The 16,350-nt window shown below is 40.8% G+C and overlaps 1 protein-coding gene across 4 annotated transcripts in view; it reads left to right on the plus strand.

The window, feature by feature from the left end:
• The first annotated feature begins 645 nt into the window (after positions 1-645).
• SOCS5 (suppressor of cytokine signaling 5) overlaps positions 646-16,350 on the plus strand; it is a 33,795-nt gene continuing 18,090 nt past the window's right edge. Inside the window, exons 1-2 of one of the 4 annotated variants that reach the window (XM_075042867.1) lie at positions 821-967; positions 15,094-15,165. The gene's annotated coding sequence lies outside the window, so the exon portion shown is untranslated. Of the gene's footprint in view, positions 656-818; positions 968-15,093; positions 15,166-16,350 lie in introns of those variants that run through there. The other 3 variants (XM_075042868.1, XM_075042864.1, XM_075042869.1) reach the window with 3 other exon arrangements.

The raw sequence follows: 16,350 nt of genomic DNA on the forward strand, positions 1-16,350 counted from the left end.
GTGCTAGGGCAGCGGGGGGCGTTCCTGAGCGAGCAGCTGCCTCAGGAGATATGTCAGCCATGCAGCCATCTCTTTAAAAGTATGCACTCAAACCGCGCTGCGGAGCTGCTCTGAACACTTCTTCAAAGGTTTTAAGGGCTAGCAGTGCGAAGCAGAGCCGGGGCCCGCACCAGCCCGCTCGCAGGGGACCGGCCGAACCCCGTCCCGGGCCTCGGCTCGGTGGGATTTCGGAGGCCGAGCAAGGCGGTGCCTCCCTGGGGCTGTCCCCGCCGGGGTGCGCATGGGCTGTCCCGCAACGCCAGGGCGGCCGGGCACGTCGTAACCGGCCCCCGCGGGGAGCCGCTCCGCCTCCGCTCCGGGGAGAAGCGCCGGGCGGCGGCCACCGCCGTTCCGATTCTGACGCCGAGGGTCGTGGGTGACTTTCGACCCGGCTTCAGCTTCTGCGTGCTGCGAGAGAACCGCGGCCGTTCCCACCCGCCACGGCGCAGCCCAACCCGCCGCTTCCTCCCGTCGGCCCCCACCACGTGAACACGGCCCTCCCGCGCCCCTCGCCCGAACCCAAAATGGCCGCTGGCGAGACCCTTCCCAGATTGGGCATCGTGCCCGACTCCAAGATGGTCGTCAATGAGGATAACTCCGGAGAAATCCTTAGCGGGTCAGTCCGAACGCTGCGGCCCGGTAGGCTGGGCGATACCCCGCCTCAGCCAGCCTGCCGCTCCCATTGGCGCCGCGGAGGGCCAGGCCTGCTCTCATTGGCTAGCAAGGTGTCGCTCCCGCTCTCTCCGCTCCAGGGCCCGGGGAACTATTTTCCATTCGGCGGAGGGGGGTGGGGGAGGGGGCTTCGCCGCCTCGCTTCGTGCGCGCCGAGTGGCAGGCGGCGGGCCCAGGCGGGGTGGCGGAGGATGCTGCGGCCGTTGGGGCCGCCGGGACGGCGCTGAGGCGTCGCTGTCCCCACCGCAGTGTAGCGGTAGGTGCTTCCCGGTCGGGGCTCGGGCTCGGCGGACGGGACCTGCGCCGCTTGCCCCCCCGGCGGCTAGAGGCGGCCGCTCCCCACCGCGGCCCCCCGCCCCGGCCCCGCTGCTGCCCGCCGAGGCCGCGGCTCCGTGAAGGAAGGCGGGGAGCTGCCACCGTCTCCAGGCCGCGGGCAGCCAGCGCCCGAGGGAGCCGGGGGAAGGGACGGGGCCGGGCGAGAGGTAGGGGGAGGGCTCGGCTGCGGACTGCCGCCGCGGGGCTCGGCCGGGCCGGGGCGCGGCGGGGTGCCCGCGGGGGAGAAGGCCGCCCCGGGCGGGGGGGACGGACGCGCAGCTCCGCTCTGTCCCGGCCACCCTCCCAAGAGAGGCGGGGCCGGGGTCTGCAGCGAAGCCCGGGGGGCAGGGGATTAAACCTGCCCCAGCCCGAATCCGGTACCAACACCCCGAGGCGGTCGGTCGGGGGTGCCCCGTGTCGGGCAGCTGGCGGGACGGCAGCGCCGGGCTGCTGCTCCTCTGGGGCTTGCAGGGTAATTTTGAAGCTGGTGCAGGAGTAGCGGGGTTTGGTCGGCGGTCTTCTGTAGTTGCGTTTGCGCGCACGTTTGTCCTTATGGAAATCACCCTTGCAAGATTGCCATTAAGGAGTCTTCAGGGCACACAACCTACTGTTAACCCCTCTGTGGAGGGTGGTACGTTAAACATCAGGCTGTTTCCCTCATGAACACTCATAAAAGTTTGGAACTCATCTTTATATGCATCTAACTCAAAGTTATGAATGGTTTCTTGGAATCGTAGAAGTAGTAAATCGTGTTATTTCTGCTGCTGTTAAATTTGTAATTCAATACTTGCACTGAATCACAATAGCTTAATCCCGTGGAATACATTTCTGTCTCCGATATGTTTGTTTCGTCGGGTTTGTGTGTCATCTGATCATTTATTCTTATGAACACAGCATGTACAATAGTTACGCTTCCATTCCCTGAATACTTACAGAATGCATTTTTTTTTCTCTCTCCTGTCTCCTCTAAAGCTTGTTGAAGTTTTCTGCAATGTTTCTATGATTGTAAGCTACAAATTTTACGCTAATCATCATATGGGGTACCATATCCCATCATTTGAAGTGTGATCCCTGACCATGCCACACAAACCCTCTTATGACAAATACAGCGCTTTTCCACTGAAGCTAATTACAGTATGGTTTGTGAGTTTGGTAGAGGTATGGCTTTTTCACATAAATTGCAAGAACTTCAAGAATGCTTTTGTTGGTGCAGTATATTCCTATAACAAGAAAATATTTTGGGGATAGATGTGGCCCAAGTGAACTATTTGCAGGGAGACGATATGAATGGAAAGTAATACTGAAGCTTGCATTTATATAACCTTACTTAAACATAAATATGTTCCATAAATTTGCATGGAAGTTGACTGCATATAATTTTAAATTGATCTGCCTCCTTCAGAATACAGGTGAACTAAGTATGTGCATTGGATATCAAGATGAGTGAAAATTTTGAGAGTTTTTTTCCTGGCTTTAAAACATTGTACAGAAAACTAAACTGCATTTTCATGACTAAATACTTCAAATACATTTGAGTGTTCTGTTTTCTTGAGTTTTTCTTTATCTTAGCATCTTTCGTGTAATTATTTTTTAAACTTAAAATTCCCTTAGAGATGAGCAATAACTTTTTTTTTTTTCCTTCTGGGTGAATGGAAGAAGGATCCTTCTGTGCTTGCAAGTACCACAGTAAATATTTTACTATGTTTTAAGTGTATTATCGTTTAAAATGTAGCTTTAGAGTAGTTTCACTTTAATAATTTTGTCAATTTCTGCAATGAGGGTGTAATTCCTAATTTCCTTTCATGTAAACCTGGTTAACTTCAGTTTATGGATGTTACTCCAAGATACGGTACTCTTACAAAAGAGACTTTTTAGTCCCGTTCCACCTCACAGAGTGTATTTGTGCAACATGGAGATTGTAATTTATGGGTGCCGGAAGTTTTGAGTCCAACAAATTATTGAGGAGGATGGAATGTCCTTTCATAAGTCCATTTCAGGAAGGGAAGTTGGGGTTGTGTCACTAGGTAATGACCATGGAGTACATCATAGCTGCCAAATGCCGTTTGCCTTACTCACTTAGATCTCATAACTTTTCTTCTGAGTTCAAATCTGTCATGTGCCACTGTGCACACAGATGACATTAGGGCAATTTTGTAGTTAAACTGTTACATCCATAGAAACCTTGAGGTGTGGTTCACACATCTCAAGATCTCGTGTTATGCAGGTTTCTGCCATTAAAAGCTTCCTGCTGAAGATGTCATGCAGCCTTCAGCCTCAACATAACCCCTGTTACCTTGAATATCCCCAGCTGATGAGGTTGCTATAGTGAGGTATTGAAAGAAGGCAAGTTTCCAAGTTAACAACCTCCTAATTCACTCAGTTGTCACTCTGTAAACCAAGATATTCAAGTGGACCTGGTATCAAAGCAATAGCCTTAGCAAGAGGGTCTCTGTCAGAACAGATTTAATTCTGTCTTTTTGTGGGTTTTGTACAATAATAACTATGGTAGAGTGAATTGGCTATACATTTATGGTGTATTCTTTGTCATTCCAAAGCAAACTACAAAAAAGAGAAAACAAAACAATTTTGAGACCTGATGGACTGAACTGCTGAAATCTGTTCTGATTTTCCAGTTGATCTAAATGTCTTGCAGCTACTCTGGTTTCAGAATTGCTTTAACAATATAACCAACTAGTGAATTCAGACAGCTGGGTAGCATGCAATAGCTTGACATGACTTCATATGTATGAGAGTGTTGAAAAAATGGCTGGCTTAGTTCTTGGAGGAGTATCTAGAATTTGTCTTCCTCTTTTAATGATGGCAGATACATCTAAGAAAGAGAGAGCAGATGGGAGGGATTAGAAATCAACAGTGTTCTATTAAGAAAGGGGTTTTTTTAATCTTCTTTGAAACATGTGAAACCTGTCATTCTGCAGCAAGGTTCTAGAGAGATGACTGTTCGTTGAATTTGATGTGGCAATTCATGTGTTTCCCTGATGGACTAATAACCCAAGATGGTATAACATGCATTTTCCTGGTCTCATTCATTATGCTTAAAGTTAAGAGATGTACTTTAGGCTAATCAAAGGATAGTGATGATTGCTGTTAATAGTTGTAAACCACGTTGTCCCATGATAGCCTGTTGGTAAATAGCTCAATTTTTTGGTAGGTACTTCATGGGATTCAGATAACTCCATGTAACTTTCATACAGTAGGTTTATCTATTCTTAGGATTTAAAGTGGTGATGTTTCATTACTGCTACAAATAGTGAAAACGAACATAAAATCTAAACAGGATAACTTTTTCTTCACTAAAATGTATATTCATGACTGTAGAATGAAAGAAAGAACTCTTGATGTAAAGGCTTCACCATAAACTCCTAAAATATTGTTTCCTATTCCAAGATATTGGAATAGGCTAGCTAGTTGAGTAGCTGTCTATTTTAGGCTGGTTTCCTTGCCTCTCGTTTCTCTAAGAGCTATGCTTGGTAGTTTCCTCAACCTTAAGGGGAAATTAGAACTTAGTATTACGTTGTGGTATGTATGCCCAGAAGTGTCATTAAGGCCACAAGGTTTGGTTGTGTTGAGCAATATGCAGTGCCTCCGCTCCATCTGATCATGGCCTGCACTGTATTGAGATGCCTGCTGTCTTCTAAAGATGTCTACTTAGTTTAAAAAGTGCATTTTGATTTATGGCGTTTGAGGTCAGAAGGATTATCAACTTTTCTGATGCTGTTAACCTATGCATTAGTTTGAAACAAACATTCAATTGCTCCATTAAATAAGAAGTGCCCTGAAATGATATGTATTTGTGTGGTTTGGTTGTTGGACCACTTATTTTAATCTTTGAGCTATATCTAGTTAAAATATTGTATTTAAAATGTAGTAAATGTATGCTATACCTTCTGGAGCCCTTATACTTTGTCAGCTCTATAAATTAACTCTGACACACTGAATATTTTTCACCAGCTAACGTAGCTGTTAGTTAAGTTAAATAAAGGAGAAAAGCCCACATGCTCTCTCCAAGCATACAGCTGGACATCTCTGTTAAATTTTTCAACAAAAATGAAATTTTGATTGCTTTTTAAAGCTTCATGAATACACTAATTGGTGAATCATCTAATGTGCAGTTTAGTTTCAGGAAATATGAAATGGCTTACAAACTTCATGGTTATAAGATTATGCAGACCTGAAAATCTCAGTAAGAAAATGTGTGCAGTGGTGGTGGTTGGTATTTTTGGTTGTGAGAGAGGCTGGCTAAAACTCAATGTAGCTATGCATAGTCTGCACTAGTTTATATGGTAGAAACTCCTTTGACAAATTATCTGTAAGGAAGGAAGAATAATTTTACAGGTTTATCTGCTCTTGGGACCTTATACAGATTTTGTTAAAGAAGTTTGCAGTCAGGAACCTATTCTGGATTTGTAACTGGTCGTGAATGCCTGGATAATGTGGTAGTTGATTTTCACCCTGTGCTTTTACATGGCCATGGTTGAATTCTTCAGCCTTAATGTTGGACAGCTGCAAAACATTTAAAGCCTGTCTTTGAAGGATTGGGATAAGAAGGAGGGGGAGATGGAGGCTGCCCAGATAAGTAATACTTCTTGAGGACTCTGAAGTATTTTCTTTATGTGGCCATATATGGTGTGTTCCTGGCTAGCTGGATACTACTTGATTATGTACTGTGTTGTCAGCTGAAGTATTTAAACCAGTAGTCCTTTCTTGTGAAAGTTTGGGTCTCTACAGTAGTTAAAGAATCAAAGAGGGCAGGAATTTGCTTTTCTTTTTGCTGCAACAGAATAAGAACAATTTCAGTGCAGTGCATAATGTCTCTTTGTAAACTCAGGGTTTTTATAATAAATATTCTCATTGTTGAAGATGCATGGAGCATTCTTAGAACATTGTTTTATTACAATACTTATGGTGAACACCAGTTTCTTACAGGCAGAAGCTTTTACAGTGTTTGGAAGTGCTTTCTGATTGGAGTATATTTACAGAGGTGAAATTTGAAAGATTGTTTAAAAATTTAAGTACAGTAGAAGCAATTGAAAATAGTTTTTTTGCAATGCTGAGTCTGATAACATTTTTGTTCCTTTTTAGCAGAATGAATTCTGATAGTAATTCAACAGTCAGCCTGGCTCCCAGATGAAATCATTTGGGCCTCATTGCTCAAGGCCCAAATGTCAATTGTATGGACTAAAAATTGTGGTTCTGGGATAAAAAGGTCTGGGATTTAGCACCTTTTACATATTTCTGTTAGGCTAGTAGAGACTCAAGGACTGCAGCTGAATGAATTAGGTTTGATCAAGACTGTGACAAAAACCCATCAAGATAATCTCTTAGAATGTTTGGCCTTTAATAATAAGAACTTAGGTTGTAGTAATTGCTTATGCCACTTTGACTTAATTTTGTTCATGGCACTTGGCTAGGTGAGGATGAACGTGTTTAATAGGGCAGACCTGCAAGTACCCGGTTTCTTGAAAAGAACTTGAACACCAGACTTCCATCTCCAAGATGTCTCTAACTTCTGATACCATGAATTCTGTCTGCTTAGGTACATCTGCTTTTATATCTAACTATATACTCTGCCTCTGTACCTTAGGTTTTGGTTTTGCAGTAAGGCCTGTGCAGCAGAATCTGATTTACTGACTGACTTGCATATGGAAAAAGTACCCATTACTAAACTTTGTTTTTAGAGAGCTTTTACATTTGGCCTCTGTGAAGAAAGAAGTATTTTAATCATTCCACTAGTGCAATAAGAGGTCTCTTATTCTTTTGAAGTAGCATATGGATAAAGTGAATTAATTCTAGGCTGCAAATTATCTTTAATTCTCAGTGGACTGGAATCTTTGTGTGATAGATTTGGTTAAACACTTATATTGCTTAGTTGATGCTTTGTTTCCTTAGATCTTTAATTTTCACGTTTCTGTTGGGGAATGGTGAATTACATACTTTTTTTTAAACATATGTTAAACCTCACTTGGATAGAAAGTGGAATTCAATTAAATATGCAAAGAGCATTTTAAAATTGGTTTGTAGTTTATTACTTCAAATGTGCTGGATGAATAGTTAAACCAGCAACTTTATAAAAAAATTTTTTATTTAAAATTTGCTCAATAAGTTAAAATTTCTATTCACTTGTGTCTTGCAGTATTTTAGATTTGGTAGGTCTCATTTCTCATTCATTGGTCTTACTCATGGCTTGGAAGAGAAAAATAACTGTGCATTTTTAAGCTGCCAAATGGTTGTGGTGGTAAAATTATTAATACTTAGATTGAGAGGTCTGGCTAAGAGGTTATCTTTACTAGAAGAACATTCCTTTCAACTAAAAGCTAGCAGTCTGTGATTGTTTCCAACTCCCCACTTCTGAGCTAGCATAATACCTAGTGGGTGTGCGACTCCTATTGCCACTCCAAGAACCATCTCTCCATATTGTCATGTTGTTTACTGCTTGAGCCCTCCTTAGGATTGTGGCTGTTTAGCAAGGGACTATAAGGAATCCATCCCTTCCAGGGATGGGTACCTGGCTTTGTTAATATTGAAAGGATTGTTTTTCCTCACCTTTTTCCTTTTTATGAAATAGTATATAGTTTGGGTCTCTGTGATCACTTGGCAGAGAACCAGGAGAGATACTGTCAATGTTCTTTCACTGTCACTGTAGTTAATAAAGCTTCTGTCTGACCTATCCTAAATTGTACCTACATTGTTATGCACTTGGGCGTCCCCAGATTCTCTGGCACAGTTTCTCAATTTTTTTAATTGAACCAGTTTGTTTAATCCATGATGTTTTCCTTTCTTTTCTCTTCTAGGTTAGTTGCTAATGGCTTGTTGAGGGAGACCAGCTTGCTAGGGAGACCAACTCTGAAAGTCGGCATTGGCCTAAGGGAGTGGGCTATGGAGTAGAGGGGTGATGGTGTTGTGTTGTCCCTACAGACTGCAGTGACTTGTTCTCTCTTAAGTCTCTCTCATCCAGCCACACTCTTAATGTAAGAAAAGCCTCTTGAGTCCAATGAGTAAAGTTTCTGCTGCCAAGATCTCACTGGGTATTTCTGGAAGTTCTAGCCAGTGGCTTAACTCATTTGGACCATTGACATTCTTTTAAAATTTGGCAACAAACATGATCTGCTTTTATTTTGCTCTGTTTTTATTTATTTGTTTATTTATTAATAGCAAGTCAAGGCCTTAATGCAAATTGTCACAATGCTGGGTAGATTTGGATATAAATTGGATTTAAAGTTTCAGTATCAGACCAGCTTTATCTTCAAAAACGTATGTGGTTTATCTACTGAAGAAGTTCCTAATAATTATTGTCCTTAAGATCTGGACACCTTATTTATGGAAGCAAGAAATTTGACAACAGGACCTCTGGTTCTTCCAGTTGTAAGACAAATCATATGTAATAATTGAGGTTAAAATTATGAGATTAAAATTTCTTTTAATATAATCTTAAAAGAATGCAAAGGTACTACCTCTGGGTTTAAGGCCCTGAACTGCGAAGCACTGACTCTAGGAGAGGATATCAGGGATGTGTTAATAAGTAGTTTGCCTGTTCTTGTATTCTTTGCTGAGCAGCATGTGTTGGCCAGACAGGTTTTTTACTAGGTCTACCTTTTGTTGGTCTGGGCTATTCTTATGTTACATCCCATTACTGTATTTCAGAAGTGCATTGTCTGTCTGTTAGTATTTGCTGACATTATTAGCTTATAGCCTGGTTTGGCAATTAACAAAATTCTGTCCCATCTTGGATTATGACATTGTGATTGTTGGTTTCTTTTGATGACTTAGTTATATTGAGAAGAGAATGTTTGAAATGGACTTTTGAAGGAAATCTGCTTAACGTATTGTGCGCTGGTAAAATTGTAGAATTACTGATTTTCTAATTCCTATTCACTTACTCACTTTGAGGATGAAAATTCTTTTTTGTTCTTGTAAAGATAACTTGGCAATTAGTCCTTCAGTACGACAATTCCAGAATAACTTCTCTTATGGTCTTCTATGGTGCTTTCATATCTTAATTAAAATGTTTGCAAGTTCAGTAAATCCACATGGTAGTCTATATTACAGAGGTATCTTTATTGCCCATTGAATTGTATCCTAGCAAAATTTAGTTGATTAAATATAAGGATTCTTTCAGATTGACCTGCTGATCTATTGTTTCCCTTTACTGGAACTAAAAAGAGAAAATCTAGAAATCTGGCAGAAGGTTTGATTTTTATATATATGCTGAAACAGTTGTGCTATAAGAAGTGAGAAAACTGCTTTGTCTCAAGAGCCTGGGTTGACCAGTGTCAATTCTCATGTGCAGATGATATGGTTTTGTTCTCAAATTCCTTGGGGTCTGAAGCATCTGTTAGAGGATTTAGCATTTTTGTTGGTAGAACTGTTAGTCCTTATATGCATAAGACATGGTTTTGTTCTCCTTTGGGAGCGAAGCATCTGTTAAAAGATTTTCAGTGTTTTTATCAGAAGGAATGTAACTAAAATTCAAAACTATCAAGTAATTACACTCATCTATAGCTTAGAGTTGCTTATGGGGATGAGTGGATGACTGATGACCACTGCATTGAACAAGTTTTCTATTTTGACATTTGTCTAACAGTTGTGAACAGAATAAATGAGGTTAGGGGCCTTAAGGTCCAGACCAGTAGAGTAATTTGTGTCTGAAAAAGTAGTAGTCATCTTGTATTTTAGATTAAGGTTTGGACTTAGATTCCGTATGGCGTGTGGCTTTGGAAAAAACATTTTATTCTACTGTAGACCATAGAAATGTATATAATTCAGGGAAAGCTGAGTTTTTGTTGATTAAACTTATACTTGTTTCCAGGACTAGGTCTGGAAGCCAGCTTCTAGGGGCTAACTCTTAAGTGGTCTGAAAATTTGAAATCTCCCTGCTTTTGTGTGTCGTTTGGTTCATCCCTTCCCCACATTTATTGATCAATTTTGTATTTTTTTGATGAGTGCTGTTTGGCTTTTTTTGCAACTAGTATTGATCAGAATTTTAAGAACGGAAAAAATTAGCATAGTAATGTATCACCAGTTGTTGTTTTGAGGCTATCTATATTTAAGTGATATTTGGAAATCCTTGTTGGTAGTGAGCTCCAGAGGAACTTTACAGCTGTTTTCAGCAATATAGTTGGTTTATTTGGGTAGAAAATACTCTTCCTGAGCATCAAAGATGACAAGAGATAAGGTGAAGATTTGCAGTTATACCTATTTTGTAAATGGTTCTTAAGATATAAATGACTTTGTTCTTAGTCTGTAAGTTCTTGCTTATAGGCTCAAAGTTATGTTATAAAATCATGTTTTGTTTCTGTCATGCAAATAATTCCCTTATTTTGACTGTGTAGCAGTAGAAAAAAAGACTGCAAAAGATCTACATAGCCCATGAATTCTATCATGTTTTTTTTAAACTCAGATACAAGAGATGAATCAATTCTGTGCTGTGATAAGCCAATCATCTCAATACTAGTAAAGTTAACATGTCATACTAATAGTATATCTATGCATAGTTGAGGAATATGTCATCCCTCTACTTGCTTTAAAGCCTGTAGTAACTGAAAAAAATCTTGATTTGCTAGTTTCATTGACAGAGGCATGGTATAATTTCACACAAGTTTTTTAATGGGACACTTGCAATGGTGTTTTCTGTTTTCCTGAGAAATATAGAGGCACTAAGATTTTTTTTTTCTTTTCTCATAATCCCGGAGAGCAGTGAGTAAAATAAACCTGCAAATTGTGGAGAAAAGAGAATATTGTTAAGTAAGGAGATAAAATGCCATACAGCTGTGGTTTACAATTTGTTCATTACTATTAAATTTGATATGATTATATTCCTCCTTTTTAATATTAATGCTTTATTTGACGAAAGTTTGATACAGCAAAGATGTGCAAAGAAATAGTTTTGCCCTTTTTGTTATGCAGTACAAATCTAGAAGGAGGCTAGTCTTATTCAGGGTCTGTTCTCAATTTTTTCCTGCAAACTCACTGCTTGTATATCATTTTCTGAGTTCTCACAAATGTTGGGCTTCGTTTCTTCTGTTACTCACAGACTTGCTTTTCTTTGTACCATTAAGTTATAGCTCTAATGCCAAAAAATCTACTTTGCAATTTAATTTTGGCTAACTTGAAGAGGGTCAGTAATTATAGTTACTGTTTCCAGCAAGTTGAGTTTTTCCAGCAGTCTTTCTATGAGGAATGTTACTGTGGATTAACTGAACACAAAAATGAGTCAAAAGCTTTTTTCTGCCAAAGGCAAACATAGGAGTAGGTGCTAGTAAGGTTTTCAAAACTCTGTTACCTAGGTAATTTGTAGATCTTCTGTAAGCTGTTGCTCAAGGAAGTAAAAAAACTGATTTAATTTAGTGAGAAAGTTATTGGAGTACAGCTTACTTGTAAAATAGATAGCAATTTTGTGGAAGTATTGTAGTTTTCACTCTTAGAAACAAGTTGATGTTGAAGTGTTTTTAAAGCCTACTACCTCCAAGCTTCCTGCCAACAGTGAGCTTGTCATCTCTAAAGCATGGTACCCTGTCTTTTTTCAAGTTATTCTGGGTTAGAGAGGACAGCAAGTTAACAGTTGTTGATTTATGAATATGCTGACATCACGGATGACATACCTAACAGAATTTCTTCTCTTCTGCCTTGCTAGTTTATGTACATTCCTTTAGTGTCCTGGAGGGGCTCAGGAGGCAACAGTGGCACTCTGTGGCAGCTGGATGACGTACTTTAGTCGTTCAATAGTGTGTGATAGTATCCAGCTGATGCTTCTCTTCTGAAGGACATTTTAGTTCTGTGGTTTCATTAATCACTGTATATTTTCCAAATGCTAAGTATGTGCTTTTCTTTTATAAAAACACCATAGTACCGCTATAAGGAATGCTTTAAAGGGAAACACTTTGCAAATGTAGCTGGGTTTGTAATTGGAATGGAAAAGTAGTCTTAATCTTAGCTGTCATTACTGTGCTGTCAGAAACCCTCATGGTTTGTGTATAGCAGGACTTATGGTGGTGTTACAGATACAGCTATGTTGGCAAAAATTCTGATCTTTGATTTGGGACAGTAATGGAAGCCAAATCAGGAAAAGAATGTCAATGTACAAAGCTACCTCTCTGTTACAAAATCTTACTAGGTAGGCCTACTGATACAGTACTATTTGCAAATCCCTTAAACGTAGATGAATCCAGTGCTTCCAATCCTTGTTTCCTACTCATTTAGCTTGGCATATGTATTTTATTTTATAATCTTTTTACTGGTTTTGGAGTTGAACCATGTATTTAGCTCTAATGGAAAGTGATTGTACTTCAACATTTGAGGCAGCATAGGTAGTTAAATGCCTCTATGCAGGAGCTGAGCCTGGGGCTCAAATAAATGCATGTAGAAAATTGCTACTCAAAAAGCTTTGCAAGCATACCTATCCTATATGTGCAGGAATTAAGTATATAGGAGTAAGATGTGTATTCATGTACTTTGGTTGTTGTATGGGAGTGCACAGAAAGAAGATAGACTTGAGCCTCCTTGGTGAGGAGCAGCAGCAAAGGAGTGTATCATGTAGTAAGGGAGGAGAAAGAGGTAAAATCAATCTCTGTGTGCGTGGAGCCTGCAGAGCTGAAGCTTGCAGCATGTCAGTAGTAGCACAACCACTGGTGGTGGTGATACCAAGCTTGTGTGTGATCCCTGGGCTGTAATGTAGTGCCAACAGGTAGCGCTGTTAAAAGAATTACTGCTGCTTTTGCATCTTTTTCCCCTCTCATCAGGTAGAAAGGACATGACCATAGAAATCTGTTGTGGGGGATGTCTGTTATAGGAACACGTTAAAGTCCTTGAATGCATCCAGAGTAGGGCAACAAAGCTGGTGAAAGCTTTGTCCTATGAGTAGCGGCTAAGGACTTTGGGCTTGTCTAGTTTGGAGAAAAGGAGGCTGAGGGGTGACCTCATTGCTCTCTACAGCTTCCCGAAGAGGGGAAGTGGAAAGGGAGGTGCTGAGCTCTTCTCCCTGGGATCCAGTGATAGGATGGGTGGGGATGGTTCAAAGGTGTGCCAGGGGAGGTTGAGACTGGACATTAGGAAGCATTTCTTTACTGAGAGGGTGGTCAAACACTGGAACAGGCTTCCTAGGGAGGTGGTTGATTCCCCAAGCTTGTCAGTATTTAAGAGGCATTTGGACAGTGCCCTTAATAACATGCTTTAACTTTTGGTCAGCCGTGAATTGGTCAGGCAGTTGGACTAGATTATCATTGTAGGTCCCTTCCAAAATTCTAGAAAACAAACAAACTAAAAAACCCACAACAACAACCAACCAGTATTTAGACAAAGGTATAACTTTGGACCAGGTGTAGCTATAGTCAGAGGTATTCCAATTTTAGGCTGGCTGTGTGTAGTGCTCTTCTTGTGATATCTTCAAATAGCTTTAAATTGCCCGTAGTGGAAGTTGAGCAACAGTAACAGGATGTAAAGAGTTAGTGGCCATGGCTGTTTCTGTTTTTATTTATATATGATTTGAGGTTATATAGAATGTCCAGGACTGCTTGGAAGAGAGAAGGGTGAAGAAAAACCTCTACTGGTCATTATGTTTCCTTACTGTTGAGTTGGGGTTTTTCCCCTCTTCAAACTCTTTGAGGGGTCTTATCTGGTCCTTGTGGACTTTAGCTCCTGCTTACTGTGAGACTTTTAAGCAGGAGCTTAGACCCTTCAGCTTTATCTAATGGTTTGGGGGGTGCTCAAGCTGTGGCTAATCATCATATCAAGAAAATGTCTTAGTTTTCATCTACAAATGAAAATTTGGAATTCTCATTCTTGTGATCACTGTGCATGTTTTCCATCAGGAGCTCCTGGCCACTATGTGACAGTAGCTAGATGTGGAAACTGCCACATGTCTCTCTGTTTTCTGTAATAACTTAAGAGAATATTGTGTTCTGTCTATGTCCATGTTACTTCACTTTCTTGTTCGCTGCCTTCACTTAGTACTCCTAGGATGGAGTATACCATTGTACAAGGTTAAGTCTGTGAAGTCTTCCAGTTAGGTGTAATATCTCTGAGGCTTGCAAAGGTCATTCTGATTTCCCTTTGGATAATGTTTCTGGAAAAAACAAGATGGCATAGAGTGTTAATGTTACCTGATTTCAACAAGTAAACAAATAGTTGGAATTTTTAGAGAGGAGGATAGTTTTATGTTTTATTTCTGTTTGCTGGATCATTCTGCCCTGTCATTTCACTGAACCTGACATTGTTCATTACACAAATAACTCCAAGAGCATCTAGCTGTTCACCCCTCATTTTGCAGACTCTTAATGGACAATTTGAATAGTTGTGGTTCTATGTCATTGACAAAGTGTCCTATTTTGTTGCGCAGCTGTAAACTTCTTAGCGAAGTGCACTGCTGAGTAAGCGAGAATGGGAGTTCACACGAGTCATTGTTCCCACTGGTGGTGTTTTTTCATCTCTTACTTCCATAGATAATAGAAGTGTTAGAAAATTTTTAAGAGATGCTGTATTCGGTTGTTTATAACTTTGCTGGACTCTGATCTTTTGGGCTGAAGTACTTTATGCTTTTTCTTTGCCTTGAGTTTAATTTTGTTTAAAGCTTTCAGCCAAAATTCTTCATCTGTTTGAGGGGAAAAAAACCAGAATAATTGTTTGTGACATTTTTTTATGGCAGTCTCTTCTTGGAGATATTGTAGTGCACCTCTGAACTGGAACATGTGCTTGAAATTTGTCAGTGGGTGACCTCTGGCTGAAATGTAACGTTTTAATTTTATATGAAAATCTAGCAAAATTGAGCCAATTCTCTTTCTGGAAATTTGTGATCTGAACATGGCCACATTTCCTTGTGGAATTGCCTGGAGACTGTCTGCACTCTGCGTGCTCAGCAGGATTTTTCTTTCAAGTACATCTTGGGACTGCAGTAAGCTGTGGAGAGCCTGGGAACCAGAATTGTCCGAAGTTAATTGTGGGGGGAGGTTGAGGGGGTCTTACAGCACAAAGCCAGGTGGGAAATCTCTGTGAGACAGCCCTGGCGCACATCAGCTCCAGAACCATGGACTCATTCCTCGTCCTTTCTTGTCCCATCAGCTCCCCAATACCTCTAGACTCCAATCAACACCTGTACTCTTTACAGAGATGGTTTCTCCTGTGTGCAAACAGGTATGTTACTGCCAAGCATAACAAGGATGCCACCCTTCATACTAGTATGTAACTGTGGGTTGTAGGGACCATACTTCATCACTTTGTATGAGTAGGGTGTACGCATTTGGTCAGTACTGATTGCTGTGACAGTCATCCAAAAAAGCTCAGTCTGATTCTTTAGAGACCTTAATAGATAAAATCTGGAAAGACTACTGAGACAATGAACCTAAAGAGTTTTTTTTCTTCAGGAGTTCCAAACTAGACCAAGTTTGGCTGTACTTCTATAAGGATAGCAGAAGATATTCCACACAAAGTCCACACTTCCTGAATTTATAAGATGAGGAAGTGGTGGTGGTATTTGCTTTTTTTAAAGACACCCAAAATGTAACTTCTTTGAGTGGTTTTCCTACAACTTCAACTTTGAAATTAGGTGGCTACTCAGGCTATAAAATTCAGACCAAATCAGTAAGCTGCAGAAAGCCACTGAATGTGGTCTGATAATGGGAAGCATTAGGTGATGTTAATCAATTGAAAAAAAAAAAAAAAGTTTTTTCAAAGGCACATTCACTCTTGTTGGGAAGAAGACTTTAAGCCCAACAAGTAGGCTGAATTTCTGTGCCACTTTTGAGGTGGCTAGTTCAAGCTTTAAGAAAGATGGCCTTGCCTGTTGGTACAGTACACCTTGAAGTACCCTTTTAAAATGCATTTCTGCTGTAACAAAATCCATGTCAATTATGTAAATAGTTGAAGTTGTGTGAGAACACCTTCACTGAGTTTTATTGCTGGCCTTCTGAACTAGCAGCAGAGCCTACTGCAGCAGTGTGAACTTCAGAGGAAGTTAGTACCCAATGGAGCAGGAGTTTCTTTTCCACACTTACTCAGTATGGGAGAGAACAGACAGATTTGCTGAAAGATGTTCTAGTCTGGCTGGTTATCAGAACTCTTATGAAGGTAAATCTTCATTTTTCTCCAAATCATGACAGATTTTAAATTACCTACTGGTTAGTCCTGTATGCCTGTGTGCCACTGATGTCAGTGCTATCAGAAATTTGTAGTCTCATGTGCAACTCAAACACTAGTTCTCTGGTTTTCCCCTCCTTCCCCCCACCTGACTGGTAGACTCCTGCCAATCTATAGCAGAAGAGTTTGAGATCTGTGTGAAGCTGCACAACTGGGTTTAGTTACTTAGACCCTTCAGCTTTA

The sequence above is a fragment of the Buteo buteo genome, chromosome 12 (genome assembly GCF_964188355.1).
Source record: "Buteo buteo chromosome 12, bButBut1.hap1.1, whole genome shotgun sequence".
NCBI lineage: Eukaryota > Metazoa > Chordata > Aves > Accipitriformes > Accipitridae > Buteo > Buteo buteo.